Below are 21,806 nucleotides of genomic sequence, written 5' to 3' on the forward strand. Positions count from 1 at the left end.
ACCTCCCGCCCTCGGGCTGAATTTCTGTCCACTCCCACCTCCCCTTTGCCTGGCTAATTCCTACCAATCCTTCAGCTCTCCACTTAGAAATAACTTCCTTGAGAAGCTTTTTCTCATGCCACAAGACTGAGTTAGCCCACACATCCTCGTCTACCACCCAACACGTATATCTCATTATATTGTAGCTCAGAGGTTCTCAAACTTCAGTGTGCATCAGAGTCAAACATCGGGCTTGTTAAAGCAAACACTGCTGGGCTCCAACTCAGAGTTTCTGGTTGAATAGATTTGGGATGAGTTCAATGATTTGCATTTTTAACAAGGTCCCGGTGGTACTGAGACCACCCTTTCAGAACGACTGCTACAGATAAATAGCCTGTTTCCTTCCATGACCCCCCCCCCCATTTTACCACCAAGAAATTGCACTCTCTTTAAGTGTAAGGATTTTGTCTTTCCAATCACTGTGCGCCCAGGATTTTGGACAGAGCCAGAAGCGTGATGGATACTCAACAAATAATTGTTTAATATACAGATGAATGAACACGGGGATTCTTTACATCAAAGGAATACTTTTTAGAGTAAGATTTTGTACCAAGGATATTTAAGAAATATACAAATAAGAGAGAATCAGCACTCTTTCCGAAAAGGCTAAGTGCCTAGAGCCATAATGTTGTTTATACTGGTTGATACATACACAAAACTGTTTTATTGAAAATTTGACTAGCGTTATTTTGCCTTGGGGAAATGCTGTAAAATGTATGGCTGGAAAAGGAAAATGTAAAATAAGATGTGAAAATGAAGCATTAGGAAAACTGGTCATTCATGAACACAGAAGGAAGCCAGAAAGCAAATGCAAAACAGAAGAGCCTCCAAGACCCAGGACTCCTCCACTGGCAAAACTTCAAATCACAAATCAGAGTCTAGAAGATGGAAGAAATAAAACCTAAAGGCACTGGCTTAAACTGACTCTGAAGACATTGTACAAGGAAGCAGACACAGCTGCACTCCCTTCTGGCTCAGTTGCTTTACAAGAGTAATTTTACTGAAGTTTTAATGTGCCCTGCAGCCCCCAAGCCCCCCTCCCAACCTCCATTTCATGGTCCCATCCACCCATTATGGCAGCGAGCACCGTGCAGGGACCCAGTGGGCCTCACGGCACTGATTCAGCTGCAGCAGCTACATAAATATTAGTGCTCTGGGGCCACTAAGAAAGAAGGTGTAGTAGTGATTCGCCAGCTCCACAACCCTCTTTCTAATATTTTTCTTTGACTTTTATAAAACAGCAAGACAATCAGGTAAAGAGGCCCCATTTTGCTGACTAGCCAGCTCACCAGCACTTTATGTTTCTATAGACTCAAAAGCACGAGGCAACATCACTTCTTGAACATCGAATGGGGTGAAAAAAGTCTCATGACCCAATTTTATCTTTAGCCATCCAGGAAAAGGTGAGCTCTCAGATTCATGTCGCTGGCAAAACATTCTTTCTACATGCTAGTTTTCAGTGTCTAGAAATCTAATCCAGCCTTCACGTTGGTATCACACTAGTATCAGTCTAATATAGACATCATATATCAGCACTTTCTTCTTTGACATTCTTCAGCGCACCCCTTTGTCTGTAGCTAGGGTACTGATTGGTCTCAGCTCTTTAAGGGCATTCTTGGCTTATGCATTCAGCAGAGTAATTATTAATAACATCTCTCTTTTTCTTTCAAAAGTGTTCTGGTTTGGATTACATATAATCACAGGGTACCTGGATGCCTCAGTCAGTTAAGCATCTGACTTCAGCTCAGGTCATGATCTTAATGGTTCGTGAGTTCGAGTCCTGCATCGGGCTCTGTGTTGACAGTATGGAGCCTGTCTGGGATTCTCTCTCTCTCTCTCTCTCTCTGCCCCTCCCCCACTCAATCTCTCTCTGTCTCTCAAAACTAAATAAACAAACTTAAAAAAAAAAGATTATATATAATCACTCTGTCAATAGCATCACATATGAAGCTTTTTATGATCTGGTTCCACCTTAATACTTGTTGTCATTTTATGCCTTCTCCCCACCCCCCGCCACCAGCCATACCTGATTATTTTCTCTATACCTGTGCACATGCAGTTCCCTCTGCCTGGATTGTCCTCTCCATCACCACTCAACTAAACCATCCCCTTATTAAATATCTACTCATTCCCCAGGTTGTACTTCAAAAGCCTCACAACGTTTTCTCTGACACCAGTACTCCTTTTCAGGGCTCCTATCGCATTGCAAACGTATGTTCCTAATAGCACTGGATAGCTTATTTGTAAATGTCTACACATCAATCTATATCCCAGCGATAAATCATTCTCAAGGATAGTAGTTATGTCTTTTCATCTTGACATGGTATCAATGTTTAATGAACAAATGAATACTGCCATGACCTAAGGGAAGTCAGAATTAGTTTGGAAGCAATATCCACTTTGAGAGTTCTCCAAATCCCCCTTTTAGGTCTGAGTACCTAAATTAACATGAAGCAATGCATGCACAGCAGGGATCTGTTTAAAGCCATCTTCAGGGGCACCTGGGTGGCTCAGTGGGTTAAACGTCGACTCTTGGTTTCAGCTCATGGTCTCACGGTTCATGGGTTCGAGCCCCGCTTCGGACCTTCCACTGATGGTGTCGAAACTGATTGGGATTCTCTTTCTCTCTCTTTCTCTCTTCCCCTTCTCTGTCTCTCTCTCTCAAAATAAATAAATAAACTTAAAAAAAAATAAAAGCATCTTCATATCTACCTCTCTTGCTGGGAAATAACATATCCTTCCTAACTGGAGAAAGACTGGATGATGGCTTCCTTGCATGGTCTTTGAAACTCAGGATCTTTCTTACTGCCTCAGTCAGCTAATTTAACCTTATCAGGAACTCTGTCAGTACTCTGGTGAGCCTAGCTTTGTCTGTCTCCTACAAATAACCAACGAGAAATTCCTCCTAAGTGTTGGTAATAACTCTTTGAGCAGCCTTTCTCTTGCTCTGCAAGTTGGATGCACTGCATTAGCCTTGGGCTGTGAGTACACCGCACATTGACAGCAAGATCTCATGAACTGCAGTCCAATTTTGAACGTAAGAGTCCTGATACTTCTGGGAAGCGGTGTTGCATGAAGACCGATCGAATACTAGGAGGGGTGCTCTAAAATGGATTGACTTGGGGTATTTGATTTCTCTCCCAAGTTCTTTAGTTCCAAGTGTGTTCTACAAAATCTAACATAGGATGAAAGGCTGGAGATCAACATGAGCATCTTGCCTTTCTCAGCCTTTAGCACGTGGAATGCCCACACCTCGTATATTTTCTGTCAGAGAATGCTTCAATGTCCAGTTTCTCAAGCTGTCTCATTGCTTTCGGATACCACTGACTACGTTCAAAGCAAAGTTTGAAGAAAGTCTGGGATGATTTCAGTGAAGGAGACTCAGTCCCAAAGGTTAATGGGGCTGTCATTGTGTGAAGAGTAATGCTTTTCAATGGTGACAAAGCGATACTCAACAGCTTTCAAGCCAGCTCATCCATCATCGCTTTGGATTGTGTTTTGCTACTGATGTAGAGTTTAATATAGAGCTGTCCACAAAGCATCGTGATTCCTTCTCCCACGCTGAACCCAGCGGTACATGTCAGGCAACATCTGGGCCCCGCAGCTGTGAGGCCTTCGAGAGCCTGTGCATACGCCTCTTTACAGGGGTAATTTGCTGAACAACACATGTGCTCATCGGAAGAATGCACTTTGACCCTACAGGCACTGGTCCTAGTGTGATGGGTCCTATAAAATATTTAATCATATATTTTATGATTTTAATCAAAGGAAGCATAGCATTGACATTTCAGTAAGCAAATGAAGGAACAAAGCAAGACTTGGCCCCGGACATTAGTACTCACACCCAAATGGAAAACAAACTTATTAACAAAAGGCCTTTCCAAAACAAACCTAAGTCATTATGTGTCAAGACAAACTACAGTTGTTCTAGTAACAACTCCATGGAAGGACAGAAGAGGTGTTCCAGCCAAAAAAAAAAAAAAAAAAAAAAATTGGGCTAAGTGATTTTCATAGCATTTTTTCCAATGGTCTTGTGTTTGAAATGGGTATTTAAAAGCATTCTTTTGTAGTTCTGTCAGTAGTAAACAACAAATCATCCTTACCTAGAAAACTACAGAGGCATTCAAAATGCGTGAAAAAGGAAAGAGCTACCATTGGAAGCAGCCACTGTAAACAACAAATCTTTGGCACCCAGCTATGATGGCCACTGGCAATGGTTCCCCTTTGTGCTTTTGCTTTTTCTGCTTTTGGGACTCTCTGTCTCCCTCTCTCTCTCTGCCCCTTCCCCACTCACATGTTTTCTCTCTCTCTCTCTCTCTCTCTCTCTCAAAATACATAAATAATCTTTAAAACAAATTCATGACTTTACCTGACCAGCACCCAGCCACACCCCCTTCTGAATTGTTCACATCTAACTACATGATGGTCTTCCTATGATTAATGATATGAGATGCCAATGAAAAAGAATGCTTACCTGGTATTTCCAGATTCTCCTGACTTGCTAAAATAATTTGCTCTATTTATACGTCATTCAAAATTATTTGCTTTTTTTTTTGGCCTCACGGAAGTTTTTCTTCAGCTTCTTTACATATGTTCTTCAGGTTTTTTTTTTTTCTTAGTAACAAAGCAATAAAAATAAGCTCTGTTTTATTAAAAACCCAGGGCATATTGGCATTTCATTCTATTATTCTGAGGTCCATTATTACACTCTCTAGTATTTACTTTTCAAAACATAATTGAAGGTACACTTACCATAAAATGTAAATACAATTATTTTTCTCATTTGGGAAATATATTTTAAGTAAATATGAACAACATACAAACTATATTTTGATAAGAGCCAGAATTAAATCACTACGAATTCCAAATGCATGTTCTATTTTTGTTTTCTATCTTTATATTTTGCTTGTCTTTCTGATTAACCATGTTTTCCTTTTTCTTTATTGCATAGTTTTAGAATTTTAATGTGTCTGAATTGCTTGTCACAATGAAATCTCCATTTCCCCACAGCATTTAACTCATTCTTGCTAAAAGCTTAATTTATTTTTTAAATTTTTTAATGTTTATTTATGTTGAGACAGAGAGAGAGAGAGACTGTGAGTAGGGGAGGGACAGAGAGAGAGGGAGACACAGAATCCAAAGCAGGCTCCAGGCTCTGAGCTGTCAGCACAGAACCCGACATGGGGCTTGAACTCACGGACTGTGAGATCATGACCGGAGCCAAAGCTGGCCTCTCAACTGGCCCTAAAAGTTCAGTGTAGATGGTTTGTTTTCAAATTGTTCTCACTGCTTCCATGGGTAGGTTTCACCACATCCTGTACGCTAAGATTTGCATATATCAGCTGCCCCAGGCACAAAGTTACACTTCAAGTTAAATCATCTCCCCCAAACTTTCCCTTATCCCAGCTTTGGATGTCCTCGGGTCATGAACGATTTTAATTTTCTACAAGATCATCAAAATTTTGTAGAAAGGTACTTTGTTTTGCACACTACTAATCCTCTAAATTATGCCTATGATTCTAATTTTTTTCTCGTGTTTTAAGGTTTTCGTATGAATATTTCACAAACTGTCTGCCCAATTATAAGTCACTCAAGATTTTTAAAAGGCCAAGGGGCCCATGACGGGCAAATATTAAGCCTCTTAAAGTGAAAATGTGAAGCCTAGAGAATATTTATACAGACTGACTTTCTGCACAAGGGGCTCAGCAAAGCTCATGCGATTCACACATGAGATTTTCTGTGGAACCATAAATTAATGGGACTGAAATGATGACGATGCAGGAATACAAGGAATGTGTTCTGTGCCATGTTAAGGCAACTCCCACACACTTGTGCTCAATGGCACAGTAACACACACACACACACACACACACACACACACCCCTAATTATGAATCATGTCAGCAAAAGCTGTCATGTTTTCAATTTAAATCCAGAGAGAGAAAAAATATTCACTTCTACCCCGAATCTGGAAGATGAGGGGGACTATTTTGGGGAAGGGAGGGTGGGCTTAGTCCAAGGTGAGGCTAAACGAAAGGGAGACTTGAAAGAAAGCTGGAGAGCACTGCCTGCACGAGGTGAGGAAAAGGCAGGAGATACCAGAGGCACTTAGGACACACTTGGCTTACTTCACAGCTTTGCCAGGAACACGGGTGGCTCTGGTGCTGTAAGAAAAACGGCTGCTTCATCACAGGAGAGCTATAGTTTGGCCTGTTAGGATTTCGTTTGGCTTCTTGGCTCTATGCATTGGCAGGTGTGAATGGCAAAATCCAGTTATTTCAACTATTTCACAACAAACATTGGAATAATTATCTATCAATTAGTAAGCATGTACACTTACTTTTTACAATACTATTGCAGGCAACAGGATCCTGTGTAGGTAGAGGAAAGTGAAATATAAGTGATGCTCATTGGGTGTTGTATGTAAGTGATGAATCGCTAAATTCTGCTCCTGAAACTACTGTTACATTTTATGTTAACTAATTGGAATTTAAAACCTTGAAAGAGAGAAAGAAAGAAAGAAAGAAAGAAGAAAGAAAGAGGAAGAAAGAAAGAAAGAAACAGAAGGAGAGAGGGAGGGAGGAAGGGAAAGACAAAGAAAGAAAGGAAGAAAGAGGAAGAAAGAAAGAAAGAGGAAGAAAGAATGAACAAAAGAAAGAACGAAAGAACAAAAGAATGAAAGAAAGGAAGAAAGAGAAAGAAAGAAAGAAAGAAAGAGAAAGAAAGAGGAGAAAGAGGAGAAAGAAAGAAAGAAAGAAAGAAAGAAAGAAAGAAAGAAAGAAAGAAAGAAAAAGTCAGTTAGTTAGGTATCTCGGTGCACCCAGCAAGCACCTTTCCCTTTTCTGCACATCACTCCCATGGAGATGTAGCTAAGTGCAGTTCTGAATGTTTCTCCTCTATTTGTCTCCCTGTGTCCAAGGGACAAGGGTCTCCATCTCCACAGAAAGCAAAATGTATGCCAGGCAGGTTTAAGAGTAAGCAAATGCCACGTAGATAGGTTAAGATACAAAAGGAGAAAACTTCTTCCCTTCCCTTCCCCTTCCCCTTCCCCTTCCCCTTCCCCTTCCCTTCCCTTTTTCCTTGCCTTGCCTTGCCTTGCCTTGCCTTGCCTTGCCTTTCACCTTCAAGGAGTTTAAGTACAGAGAGAGAGAACTGGAAATAAACATGACTCTAAAATTTGTATTATTATGACGCATCTATTTTTTAGGCAGGAAAGTATTAAACTAAGGAATTGCTCAGATGACCAAGTCAGGAGCAAATACACCTGGCACAGGGAAGCATGAAAACAAAATGCCGGTCTTGAAGAGAAAAATTGCAATGGGTTAATTTCTGCTGGGGTTCAACATGCTACGCCATAGCAAACAAATAAGAATCGTGCTGGGTCTTGATTTGTCAGATTCCTTTAATTTACTAAGACTGCATATTAAACAAAATTGTTAGCAGCTGGTTGTCTACAAAAACCCAGCTAAGCTCCTGGGAGCTATTGTATAGCTGTTTTCTTAAAACCTGTCCCAGTGTGCACCAAATTGATGTTGGAATGAAAAAGATAACTCTACCCAAAGTGCCTTATTTCAGCCATTCAAATTCATCTTCAGAAACCCAGGGGACATTTTCCCTGAATACTATATTCTGCATTGCTGAAAACAAGGAAGGTCTCCTCCCCAAACTTCAGTGTGCTCCCTTCACTCTGGTAGAATTTTTCGTGAAGTCCTTGGACTGTGCCCACCATATCCTCGGCCATGCTTGCTCACGGAAGATCACAGCAAACCACTTGTGTAATCCCAGGTTTAGGGCTTGAATCTGTTCTCCTTCCTGAAGCCTCTCAGCTTTCTCAAACTGCCTGTGATCCAGATTCCCTACGTGCAATGTCTAAAGGGCAATTAGATGGCTTGCGACTAGGAGTAGAGGGAATTTTTCTTAAAACAACCAAACAAATCACAACGGCAAATGAAGTCACAGTCTCAAGATGAAGTAATAAATATTGGGGGAAATCTACCACCTGAAATATGTTTTAAGAATTAGACAAAAATTTGGATTTTTTTTTTCCTTTCAGGAAGAGATCTTCCTTCCTGCTAATAAAATTGATCTGTTGTAAAATTTTGATCCAGCTTGGCCCTACCTTTTTACCCAATTAGATAGATGACTTAGGGAAAATCAAGGTTCAGTCCCAACTTTTCCCATTCGGCCCCTTTCATTTTCTGATAATATTAGATAATTAATGAATTGTGTGTTGTAATGCTTTGTCACCTCGAGCATTTGGGAAAAATGCTTCTTGTGCCTACTGAGTAATGGCCTAAATGAAAGACCATACTCAAAAGAATGCTTTATCTCCACGCATAAAACACATTGAATATTTATGATTTTAATTGCTATGCACCATGTGCATACTCGTTTGTACAATTACATACATCTTTAAAGGGCAAGGAGGAAGGATGACTTTATGACTATAATTCACAATGAGGAAGTCACTGAAAATTTCTACTAATTCAAGACAAAAATTTATTTAAAAATTCTTTGGGGAAAAAAAACCCTTAGGAATCTCTATAGGGTAACAGGCATTTCTGCGTGTTTGTGAAAAAACTAAACGCTAGAGTACATTGCTCTTGGATAAAAAGGTAATAATGACTCTTCTTAGACTTCCTGCCTGTTTGCTAAATGGATAATTCAGAATTGGGAGATAAAGTTCTATTTCTGTTTGTTGTTTACAAAAACACATGCTAATGTAATAGTGTATGAGTAGTTGAAGGAAAAATGCCAAACACGCCGTGACATCCAAAATGCATTTGGCTGTTTGCTTTTACTATACGATACTTTCTTTTTCCAGCTCACCCGCTCCAAGACCAAGGATTTTTTCGAGTGAAGCTAAAAATAGCCAGCCAAGCCTAACAACTGGTTTCTGATTGGCTCAGAGCAAAGGCCACTCAGCCAATGAGAGTTTCTGGGAACAAAAGCAATTCTTTTGTGTGTGAGATGCTCAACCCACGTCAAAACAGCTTCAGGCTGTAGAAATGATTTTGGTTGAGATTTAACAAGGTAATAATGCATTTCAGCCCTCTGAAAGGTTTGAAGCAGAACAAAGGGGGTAGTGAAATCTACAAAACAAATGGAGCGCTTAGGCTTTCAGGGGATGAATCATCCGGGTGCCTGAGCTACACACATTTGCAAACCCAGAAAAGCAATAGCGCTAGGATTTTTTTTTCCTTTCTTCCTGAGATTTTAACTTTTTTTTTGCAACCGTTTTCCCTTCGCCAGGAAAAAGCAATCAAAGATGTATTCTGACTGTGAACACGTTTATTATGCTGATTTGCCGATAAATAGAAAGCAACTCGTCCACGATTCCTTTAAATCACGCAAAGAGAAAACAAAGACTTATGTGCCTTGGAGAGTAGATAATAAACTCCCAAAACTTTAGACTCTGGTTTCTGGGCACCAAAAACAGCCCGCGTTCTCAAAGTAATGGCAATTCCTAATTAATGCTCTGAAAGCTCTCAAGATAAGCAAAATAAAGGGGGACTAGTTAGCAGGCAAAGGCATTGAATTCTGGGAGGTTTTGGCCACCTTCAAGACCTTATGCCTGTAGGGGTCGCTGTTACACAGCTAACGAACCTCTTCAGAGCATCTCTCCCCCTTTAATCTTAAAAGAAAGGAGAAACCGGGCTTGGTAGGTGCCTTTCAGGTAGGACAAAAGGGAGTGGGGAGGCAGTGTTTGAAACACTTAAGCAGGGTTTATGGTCATCAGTGTGAAACAAAGCATCCCTTAACAATACAGATTACTTCACATGCAACTGAAATGCTGTATAGAACAAAATGTTGCTACAGTAACCACTGGAAATGTTACATAACACATAAGAGCTCATAAGCCATTTCATGGCTTTAAACTGGCCTTATTGAAAGGATAATTCAAAGATGGCGAGATGCTTGATAGGCTCCAAGTTTTTAGGAAAGGCACGAGGGCATACACTTTAATCTCTTACATAAGGAACCTCTACAGGTTACCAAGCCCAGAATACTGTTGGCAAGGAAACACAAATAACATAATTATCTACATGTTCTCTTCCCAGAAGACTACAGGTTCACACTTTTTTTGTCTCCAATATACCTTTTATAAACAATTAGTGAAGGAAACTTTAAACGTTTTTCTTGGTGTGACATAAAAGACTAAGAAAATCGAACATCTCAGTAAAATGGAATCATATTTTTATTGTGTGATAAGGTGTAATCAAGGAGCAATATTTCCTAAGAGTTACCTCTTTAAGGAAACACAGAGTCTGTCTGTGGTGAAATACTACATGTGCTAATTATTGGTCCCAACTGCCTTTAGGAGTTTGTAATAGATCTTTTGCCATCAAACAAGGATGGGGAGGGGGGAGGTTGCTGAGAGGAGTATCCTATTCACTTAACAATACAAAAGCTGGGGTGATTATACACCATTTTCTTTTCCTTTTCTTTTCCTTTCTTTTCCTTCCCTTCCCTTCCCTTCCCTTCCCTTCCCTTCCCTTCCCTTCCCTTCCCTTCCCTTCCCTTCCCTTCCCCCCTTTCTCCCTTTCTCTCTTTCTTTTGTATATGTGTATGTGCGTTCAGTTTATGATAGTCTCCTATGGAAAAAGAAAAAGAAAAAAAATCTTATTAAGACATTATGACTAGAGAAAAGAATCTATATCCTGAAAAGCACAGCTATAACTAGAAGCTGTAGATAATAAATCTGAAGACCAGAGAATCACAGGCAGGGCCACAAAGTTAGTGGGTTTATATCCCTAAACAACTAAACCCCCGGAGGATTGTGTTTATGTAGTTTTCAACATGAAATGTCTGGGGAAAAATGTAAGTTCTGTTCTTGTGCAGTACTTTTGTGAGTTTTATAGTCTTAGCTTTATCATATCGGCCCAGAGCCAGTTAGAGGAATTCACCAGCAACTATGTAGCATGAGGGGGTATACAGTGGGGTATACAGTGGTTCGTGTAGAAGTAGGATGGGGCCATTGCAGTGAAAGAGGCCCTGAGCCATGAGACCCAGGTGCCTTATCTCCTGTTGCCCGTCAGCTGCTGAGTTGTTCAAACCCCAGCCCTGAAGGCTACCACTGTGTCATCTGCAGGGTGCTGGGTGAAGAAGAGAGGGGAGAAAGGAAAACAAAAATCCTCTCCCGTCTGGCAGCACAATTCTGAAGCTCGAGCCAAAAGCATGCAGGTAGTTACCCTCCTCACCTTTCTAGTAGCCATCGCCAGACATCAGATCTGCTTTCTTTCCGTATCTGGTCATCAGTAATAAAAGCCTCATATGAACATCTGAATAAAATGTAGGTTTTAAAAATATCATTATTTTTTTCCTGTTTCCCCCTTGCGTACCTGTCATTTTGCACCCCTGCCTTCCATTCCAGAGGGAAACAGATGCTGCCTCAGGGTCACCCCTTCCGGAGGGATGTGGTAAAGCAAGAAGCAGAACACTGGCTTTGCTTTCCAAGCCTACACGGATAACTCAGAAGAGGGTCACAGTGACTGTGGGTCTCAGAGCAGTGGATCTGGAGCCCCGGTCCCTGGATGAATGCTGGAGGGGCAGGATGACTCCAGAGTTCAACATTAGGCATTGGAAGCCCACCGAAGTCAAGCAGTACAGGGAGAGGTGATCACGCCAAGGTTCCCAGGCCTCCAAAAATTCCCACCTGAGAATGTTACGCAAGCATCTGAGAGCTTCCAGACCTCATGGAGATCTCTTGGGTAAGTGACAAAGTCAGACGTGGCCATGCAAGCTGGGAGATGACGGTCTCTTCCCTGTTTTCAGGCAAATTTAAGCATCCCCCTCTCTGGTGCCTTTTTGGAAAGGTTAGAGGATTTGTTGACAATACAGGGAAATTGGTCATTGGAGTTAAAAGTAGGTTAAGAAGAGTAATACCGGGGCACCTAAATGGCTCAATCAGGTGAGCATCCAACTCTTGATCTCAGCTCAGGTCACGATCTCGTGTGGTGAGATCCAGCCCTGTGTCGGGCTCTGTGCTGGGTGGGAAGCCTGCTTAGGATTCTCGCTTCCTCTTCCTCTGCCCCTCCTCCATGTGTGGGCATGGGCTCTGTCTCTCAAAACTAATTAACTAACTAACTAATATAAATATGCAAAAACCATTTATTGCATATCTGAGATTTAAGTAATCTAAAAACCATACTTTACATTTTCCAATAACTGTTATTCATTACTTCATTTGATCCTGAGTACAATCCTGATGGAGTTAGGTATTTATCATTTAGCATTAACTAAGCAAGCCATTCTCATTTTTATATAATCCTTCACAATGCTCTCTGGGATTTATCATTATTATAATCTCCATTTAATAAACACTTTAAAGGTTTATAAACACTAATTTGAAAGACTTGGCAGCCATCATTCAGGCTGTGTTTCTGATGCCAAAAAAAATTGATAATTGAGGTACTCTCCCGAGAAATTTTTTTTTCCAATCCTCCTCTTTACAGAATTACCTATATCACTCATGTTTTACTATTCATTTTGGAAATAGAGCCACAGTCTCTGGAAAGAGCCCTGGCTTGGAAGTTAGATTTTGAGATTAACCATTAGGTAAGTACTTAGGATTTAGTTAGTTATAGGTACCAGGGAGAAATTGGTCATAGCTAGAAAGCTAGGAGATCAAGTCCAAAGGATATAAAAAACAAGAAACCATAGCCATGCACTGTATGGAGAGGTCTGGTCACCAACACCAGAAGTCTAGTAATTCTACAATTAATAGAGTTACTTCTCTACAATTAGTAGAATTACTTCTACAAAACCGTGGAAGTAAATCTACAAAAAAAGTCTATAATTATGACCTTATGAATAGAGAAAATATCTAGATCCTGAAAAGCATAGCTAGAACTGGAAGCTACATGGAATAAAGGTGAAGTCCAAAGAATTACAGGTAGGCCCTAAATGTTAGCCAGAAATCCTGGCTACAAACAGTGAAATTAGTTAGGAATCCATACCTCAAAAGGGAATCGAGGCATCAATAATGGAGAAGGAGTCAGTATTTGGGAGAGGATCATTTCTTAGGAACTAGAGCAAATAGCTAAGGATTCTGAGTTCCATATTAGGAATTATAAGTGAGTGGCTCTCTGGCTATTGTTCTTTCACATTTGTCAGCTACTAGGCATCAGCAGTGGATAAGAGCACCCTTTTCTGTGAAGCCCATAAAGTAGCTGAGAATCGTTCTCAATAGTGCCCCAAGAAACTCCACATAATCTATTGGAATTATAATTTGGGGTCTATATCAAACAAACAAATTAATAGCCTTTTGGAGAATGAAAATTATGGTTCTACAGGGTAGGGTGACCATATACCCCAGATTTCCCAGAATGGTCCTGATTTACATCTCTGGCTGTAGCAGTTATTAATAGCACCCCATTTACTCTCAAAAGTGTTCCAGTATATACTATAAATGATTCAGTCTCTCTATTTATGGGTCAAATAGCTTGGCATCCAAACCCTACTTCTGACTGGCCATGTAATCTTAAGGCTGTATAAAATCTGTTAGTCAAGTCAGTGAAGAAAACAGACACCCCGAGTGGTTGCTACCATGGAGAGAGTACTCCTTTTATGCATATCTATGAGTTCTGATCGACACTAGGCTCAGATTTCCTTCTAAGAGAAATGAATACCTACATCAAAAACTAAAATTGAGTGAGTAGTGACATAAGAGGGACTCAGTGTGTTTTGTGTCCTTAGGACCAGAGGCTCTGGGATGTGATAAAAATATTTTATCTAATATTGCTGGATAAATTTCAAGTGATATTACTATTAGACTTGTTCTTGAATTCATTCTCTGAACAGTCACAGAATGCCTATGATAAAGTGCCTATGCCACTCCTGGTTTCCTATTCCCAAGGCAGACATCACCAACTGATCATGGAACTCTTTCCCACTCAGAATAGGCTCAACATCTGAGCTCCTCAAGTGCTCCTGGCAGCCACACCAGTTAAATAGAATTGATACTAGAGCCGAAACCGATGTTCTATCCATCCTTGGCCTCCCATATGTCAGATACTGTACTGGAAGGTGGAAATGCAGAGAAGCGTAAGAAACTATCATTGCTTTGGAGAGGCTTCCCATCTACTGGAGAAGACAAACACCTCAATCATTCACTGCAGTGGTAGAAGGACTCAGGGAGCTTGTACAACAGATATCAACCATACCATTGTCAACTGACAAGAGACCTATGTAAAAAACACTAGAAGAATTATGATGAAACTCTTGAGGCAGTCCAAGCAAAGACTTATTTGCACTTAGAAGCTATTTAAATTGGAACTTGAAGGATAACTAGGAATAATCAGACTAAGAAGAGGTAAGGGTATTCAAAGCAGAAGAAACAATAGCAGGTTCAAAGCCATTGTAAAACAGAGTGAGTGGGAGTAGAATGGCAGAGACTGGGGGTGGGGGAAGTGTACAGAAGGGTTTCATTTTAACGGATTAGTGAAAAAATACAAATTAGAGCTATGTCCACATTGAAAACAACCGGGTAGGAATTAAAATATTCATCGATTAATCAAAAATCCTGCCTACACATGAAACTATTTTGATGGAATCTTTTTTTAAATGAATTGAACAGTAAAGAATTCATTAAATCAGTCTGCCCCCCCCCCCACTCTGCATTTTGGCTTAATGCAGCCAAAGATGCAGATTTCATTATTTCTTGTTCAGTCTTTTGCTTCTTTCTTCTCAAACTCCCATGAAAAATAAAGAACAGACAGCCCTGTCTTTCCTAATACATTAGTCAGGTTTTTATATTTATTTGTTTTTCATCCTAAGGTCATGCCAACTTTAGCTGCTGTATCTGCATTAAAATCTAAAGCTTGTATTTGCTGAGGACAAAGCAAAACACTGGTATGGTACTTTAGCATATAGAAGGTTCATTTCATGATTTCTAAGGTATTCATGGAGATGCACCTTGTAAATATTCATACCCACAAACCCACAGGACCTCCAGATCAATCTTCAGACTATTTTACTGGATTCCATTTTTTGGAGTTATCTGTAGTTGTGCCTAGCTTTCCTGGTAAAATTTATTTAGCTGTGTAGACTGGATCTGCAGTGATTTTAATCCCCGTTTGTCATAACACGTATCTATACATCTTACTTAGCTAGCTTTGGGTTCTAAGCTACCCATTCTTCTACCATGAGAATTATCTTCCAGAGCCCTTGGAAAAGCTCTCTTCATTTCCAATATTCCAAGTTCCATTCCAAGTACCCTGGGGTTTCCTCCTTGATATCTAAAAATAGTGTCCTCTTAAGAAATTTTTAAACTTTTGTAGATCATAATCATCCTGAAATAATTAGGCGTATGCCTCTAAGGGGACTATTCATTATTCTGGGTTCGTATTTTTAACCTAAGTTTTGTTGAGACAAAAATATGTTCGAATCTATCTATACATGTTTGAATCTATCTATACATGTTTGTAAATTGAAAGGTAGTCCTTCTCAAGATGAATATTAAAAACAAATCAGTTTGTTGTTTTTTTTTTCAGGCAAAGGGGTTTTTTTTCCTTCTCTAGCTCTAGTTCTCTGATGGTTATAACTGATATGAAAACCTCAAAATATTTTGGGTTTGGTTCAGATTAGCATCTGTGACTTTGAATGTTATTCCAAACTCTTGAGTCCATAAATTAAAAATGTATGAGCAAATGGCTCATGCCAGATTTTTGCTCTCAGATACAATCAGCTCCAGCAACAAAGCATGCGAATGACAAACGCAATATAAATTTTATCTGACCTGCAGGCAATCTCCTGCTTGTGAACAGGTTCTTTTCCAAGAGCTTCTCTGTAAGTTGCTTAGAACCCCAAATCAATTACTCATTGAAACAAGTACTACACTGTGGTGGGGAACCTAGGCCAGCCCATCAGAGCCGGGCATGGAATGCCAAGACCCCTAACTACCTTTTGTGTAATGGACTGAGTTGGAGAACAAAAACAGTGTAGTTGATTATTCAACTCTGTATGTATGGATTAATTTAGCAACCTACTCAGAGACAGGCAGTACTTTTTTTTCTGTAACATTTATTTATTTTTGAGAGAAAGAAGCAGGGAAGGGCAGAGAGAGGGTGACAGAGGATCTGAAGCAGGCTCTGCATCGGCAGCACAGAGGCCGATGCAGGACTTAAACTCAAGAATGGTGAGATCATGACCTGAGCCAAAACGGAGAGTTGGCCACGTAACTTACTGAGCCACCCAGGTGTCCTGCCAGGCAGTACTTTTATACAGAGTTTATGAGGACCAGGAGGTTAAGTCATTTGCACATAGCATTCAGCTCATAGAGGCAGAATTTGAATCCAGGCGTACTGGCTCCAGAAAGGGTTGGAGAAAGGGGTGGGGGGGTGAGGAGGGAAGGTAATAGGAACGAGGAACTGAGAACAGCTAGCTGTGCAGGTGTTCATGTTAATCTTTAACAGGGTGCAGCTTCACCTCCGTTTCTTCCTGCTATTCCTAATTCCTTTGTAATCTTCTCTACTATTTCCTGTTCTCAGAACTTCATTTATTCTTTCTTCCTTTCCTTTTCCTTCTTACACCACTGTAGGTTCTTCTGTTAAAAGTGAGTTGAGGGGCGCCTGGGTGGCTCAGTTGGTTAAGCGTCTGACTTCAGCTCAGGTCATGATCTCACGGTTCCTCGGTTTGAGCCCCACATGGGGCTCTCTGCTGTCAGCACAGAGCCCACTTCAGATCCTCTGTCCCCCTCTGTCTCTGCTCCTCCCCTGCTTGCACTCTCTCTTGCTGTCTCTCTCAAAAATAAATAAACTTAAAAAAAAAATAAAAAAAAAAAAATAAGATAAAAGTGAGTTGAGGGGTGCCTGTGTGGCTCAGTAGGTTAAGCATCCAACTCTTGGTTTCGACTCAGGTCATAATCTTACAGTTTGTGGGTTCGAGCCCTGTGTCTGGGCTCTGCACTGACAGTGTGGAGCCTGCTTGGGATTCTCTCTCCCTCCATCTCCCATTGCCCTTTCTTGGTTTGCACTCTGTCTTCAATAAACAAACAAACAAACATTAAAAAAAAAAAGCGGGGGTGGGGGGGAGTTGGGTGATAGGAAGAACAGGATTGGACCTGGCTTGGATTAGGTTGACCAGCTGTCCTGCTTTGCCCATGCTTCAGGGATTTCTGGGGACACAGGAGTTTTAGTTCTAATACCAGGAAAGACCCTGGAAAAGGAGAACTAGTTTGGTCCCCTTATTGTGTATATGGCAGGGAGAAGACTCTATGGAGAGATAAAGAGGAAGAAAAATAAGGACCAGAAGGAATTCCTCAGGAGCATGGGAAATCTGTGTGAGCTAAACTTCAAGCAGCTGGGGTGGGTTTTGAGCTTCAAACTCCAAGTGCCTTGAGAACATTAAGCAAATGTTGCTGCTTGGTCATTTCTTCCTACTTCTTAAGTGCTATTTGGATATATTAAGTTTGGTACTAGCCTGGGTAACAAGATTTTGAAGGAGTATGGGGGAGACAGGGAAGCAGCTTTAATCTGATGAAAGCAACTAGAAAAACAATTCTGTTCAAAGTGTCCTCATTCTTATAGGAAAGAAATATTTTATTCAGATTACTCATTGGTATTTTATGTTTTTTTTAATTTAATGATTGAAGGAATAAGTAACATTGCTATTGACTTAAATTTTATATGCAGATAATGAATAGTACTATGATAATTATCAAAATATATAATAAGCAGGTTGAAATGCTAAAAATTCTATGTGACTTACTATATTCTGGCTTATTCTATAAATACAGATTTATTAGTTATCTCTTGAATTACTGTCCTTATCTTCTTAAGATTATAATTTGTCAAGAGATTGCTTTTTAGTATTTTTAAGTTTTATTAAGTGAATAAAAACATTTACTATTACTGATTTTTAATGAGCACTTTATTTCATGAAAGTGCATTTTGAAGAGGTTTATAATGAAAAAGAAAATTCCCAAGGTTGCAAAAATAATAGCTTTTGAAATGCTTTATTGATTGTCCAAAGGCCCTTATCACATATTTTAAATTTTTAGAGAAATTATGGTTTAAATAGATAAACTTCCTAGAACATTCTTTATGACATACTTTTCAAGTGGGACAGCAATGCAGTCTGTCTAGGTAAAACTATAAAGAGTAGTTAAATAAAAATTGGAAATGCCCATTATTTGTGATTTTTATCATTAAAATTCTATATTGTCATATATAGCAAAACTGAGTCTTTTACTAATTTCTTCCTTCTAGCACTAAAATAAAAAAAAACAGAAAGAATACAGTAAATCTCTACAATACCTTCGATTTGAACCCTAGTTCATGTATTAGTCAATTCTTGGTACGGTAACAACTCTAAAATATCAGTGGCTTATGACACTTCGATTTGAACCCTAGTTCATGTATTAGCTAATTCTTGGTACGGTAACAACTCTAAAATATCAGTGGCTTATGACATACACATTTTGTGTCTGCTTGTGGAACATGAGGACTGAGGATGGCTTCAGCTCTTCTGGGCCCAGTTGGACTCAAGTGAATTTTGCTCCGTAGGTTTTTTTATTCTGAACCTAGACTGAGTAAGGAAGCCACTCTCTGGAACATGCTGTTTTCACAAAGAGAGCAGACACTGAAGCAAGGACTACGCACTACACTGTCTTTGCAGAGCATCGTCTCCAAGATGGCACTTTAACTTCAGCCTTCAGTAGGTCATGCTTCTCTCACTCAGACTGGCAGTTTCTAGATGGCATGGTATGTGATACAATCAGTGGATCCCATTTTCATGGCCCAGTCCTCTCCCTCGTTCTCTGTGAACTGTCTTTCACTACATTATTTTGTACATAATTCCAAGTGCATAGATCAGATACTCCTTAAGCTTCCTGATAGTGATACTAAGGATCTGAAGTTAGAGAGGCAAACCTAGAGAATGGTTGTCTATCTATGCCTAGAGTAACAAACCACTGCCTCTTCCAGAAAAGGCCTAATCTAGTCAAATGTCAGCTAAGTGGTCAGTTGATCCTCTCAAGGAGAAGTGCCGTACAAGGGCTCAGTGTTGGTCCTTATTCCTGGCAGGCTGGATATTTAGTGGTGGGAACAGTTAGAATGGTCTTGGTTCATGGGAATCTATGCTGTGGGATCTATGTCAGCCACTATGACCACTCTATTGATGTGTCCCTTGTGCCTATTTTAAAGTGGCCAAAGATGAAGACTGGCTACCGTTACCTGAGACATTTAGAAACAAAAACAAAAAAAAAACTTGGTTGTACAGTGCCTCTTCTATGGTGAATGCTTTTTAATAGAACTAAAATGTGGTAATTTTATGCTTTTATGCACTCCCATATATCCATCAACATCTTTCCACATCCGATATCACTTTCCCTGATTTTCCAATCCTTTTCTATTCAAACCCCTGACACGTTGGCCAGGCTATTTGGCACCTTTCCATGAATCCATGTATCTTCTTACTTTAGGCCACCTCTCATATCTCACCCAGTGGATGACCGAGTGTACCATTTGAAGTTCTGCTTCCTGGAGAAATTTCTTCTCATCAGCTTATTTTAAGGCCATTCCTGGCTGTGATTATAATGTCGCCACCATCTGGTTTCAGCATATAACCATATACGAAGCTGAAATATCCGTAAACCAAGTTCAGACTTTTTCTTCAGCTGATTTTATGGGACTCCTGTACATGATCCTAGATGCATGCTGAGGGAGAGACACTAGTTCAACCACAGGGAATATCATGGGACCGCAGATTTCTTGTACATGCAGTTTACTCACATTCTCTGGCCCTGCTTGGCTAGATCCAAGATGTATCATTTTCATTTTATTATGGACTGTTACTGGGCCCACTTGAATTAGGAAGCTCAAGGTACATGGTCACTTCTTTGACTTGATGGTCAAACATTCTATCTCTACAAGTGCCCAAGAGTATTCCAAGCATTGTTTCTTACATGGTTTATAATTCTCTAGTATAAACAGTATGGCTTTGATCCAAAATCTCAGAAGACAGTGTTGTGATTCTCTCACTGACTCTCGGTATGTAATTCTAACTGTGCCCTTTCCACAACTGAAAGCTCCAATCATATGAGGTTTGCTGGATTATAGTCCAAGTAGCAGGGTTGCTTGAACTGCAGCCAAGACCCACTGCAGAGCCTGTTCCAACTCCAAAACCCCACTGAAACCTAATAGCCTTTTTGTATTACTCGGGATATGAGCCAGGCATTAGTCTTAGTTGTGGAATGGCTTGTCTACAGAGGACTATCGACTTTTGTGCTTCTTTCTTTATAGGAGAGATACAAAATACATCAATTCGTCTTTTACTTTGAAGAAGATGACCCGGGACTTTCTGGACACAAGACACCTAAAATCTTAATAGAAGTAGTAGGTCCCTAATTTCTTTGTAGGTTTTATTTCACTTTGAAGCCTGTATGTCTTACCAAGGCTTTGAGCTTGTTAGCCACTTCTTTCTTAGTCCACCTTGATCAATTTGAGTTTAATGGAACAGTGTTATGTTCTGTGAGATGTCCTGATGATTCTGATCTCTTTAGACTATATTATGGCAGGAGAATTAACATAGCCAAGAGAAAAGAAAAATGTAAATGTATATTGTTGAGGGTTCAGTGTGAATGCAAACTGTTTCTAATCTTCTTTTCTGATAGTATAGAAGACTCTCTGCAAATGAATCTCTCTTCATGGCCCCTCCAACCTTGTGAGTAATTATGGTCATTGCAGCTTCCTGATTTCCAGCAGTTAAATGCTACTGTCTGGGCTCAGTTTCTTCAAGTTTTCTATCATCTCCATTGCTATTAACAAGCTGAGCTATGTGACAATCTCTCCTAATGTCAGTCCTGATTTTTGGAAAAGAGCCATGACTGAGTAAATTGGGGACTGTGATATCTCACCAGCATATTCCCCATGGTCTTGGTGAATTATGCGTCCTATGGGCTTTCTCATGGAAAGTATTATTCTGATTTCTTGGCATGACACGATATATCAATTTAAACATACTTTCTAGAGTCCTTTACTCCTTTTCTGACTCCACCATCCTTGGTAGCAATTCAGGCATTTCAATTTTACCAAGACTTTCTCCAGGTTTCTAAGACCCAGCAAATTTCCCTTATACCTTGGGATCTTTTCTTAGGTATTAAATCCTGTGTTTCAAAAGAATGCTCCCTTTAAGTTCCCCCTATTGATCAAATATTCTGAAAATTCAATCCTACAGATATTCTTATGACTACTGAACATACACGATGGCTAGTTCTTAAAGCTTCATGGGGTGGTTAACTCTTTTCTCATTTATTAGTCCCAGTATATTTATATCCTGCAGCTGTATTATCCTGGAATTTAACCATACCCCTTCAGCCTAGAAGCTAGGAGAGAAGGTTGGGCCAACATCTGAGGGATGTACCTTCTACTTCATGTGGAGGTAACATCTGAAGTATCTTCCTGCATGGGAAAATTGCTAGCTCTTAATGGAGAATAGTGGGCCAACTCTGTAGGTTTTCAGATGGTAGAGCTTCAGGGAAATTCACCCAGATATCCCCATTCTCTGTTTTTATGCCCCCAACTATTCTAAGCAGGGATCTCACCTTGGCGTAAGAACACTCCTCAACTGAGCATCCAACCATCTTTGCAGGTCAGTGGCCCTAAATAGCAGAAACCTAAATGTTCTCTCCATTGTTCTTTTGTAAAAAGATAAGGTACTATCTGCCAGCTACTCAAGATGTCTTCTTGCTTTCATACTTCCATTTACATTTCAGCTATTTGTTAACCACATTCAGTTTCTCATCATCTCTCTTAAGGTCCACAATGC

The 21,806-nt window shown here is 40.0% G+C and overlaps 1 long non-coding RNA gene across 8 annotated transcripts in view; it reads right to left on the reverse strand.

Moving 5' to 3' along the window:
- Positions 1–21,806, reverse strand: part of LOC125170412 (uncharacterized) — a 437,501-nt gene that overhangs the window by 117,827 nt on the left and 297,868 nt on the right. For 7 of the 8 annotated variants that reach the window (XR_007154024.1, XR_007154025.1, XR_007154023.1 and 4 more), the window contains one exon: positions 11,240–11,320. The exons of the other annotated variant lie outside the window; for it this stretch is intronic. This is a non-coding gene — a long non-coding RNA (uncharacterized LOC125170412). The remainder of the gene's footprint in view (positions 1–11,239; positions 11,321–21,806) is intronic. 8 annotated transcript variants of the gene reach the window in all.

The sequence above is a fragment of the Prionailurus viverrinus genome, chromosome B4 (assembly GCF_022837055.1).
Source record: "Prionailurus viverrinus isolate Anna chromosome B4, UM_Priviv_1.0, whole genome shotgun sequence".
In the NCBI taxonomy this organism is placed as follows: domain Eukaryota; kingdom Metazoa; phylum Chordata; class Mammalia; order Carnivora; family Felidae; genus Prionailurus; species Prionailurus viverrinus.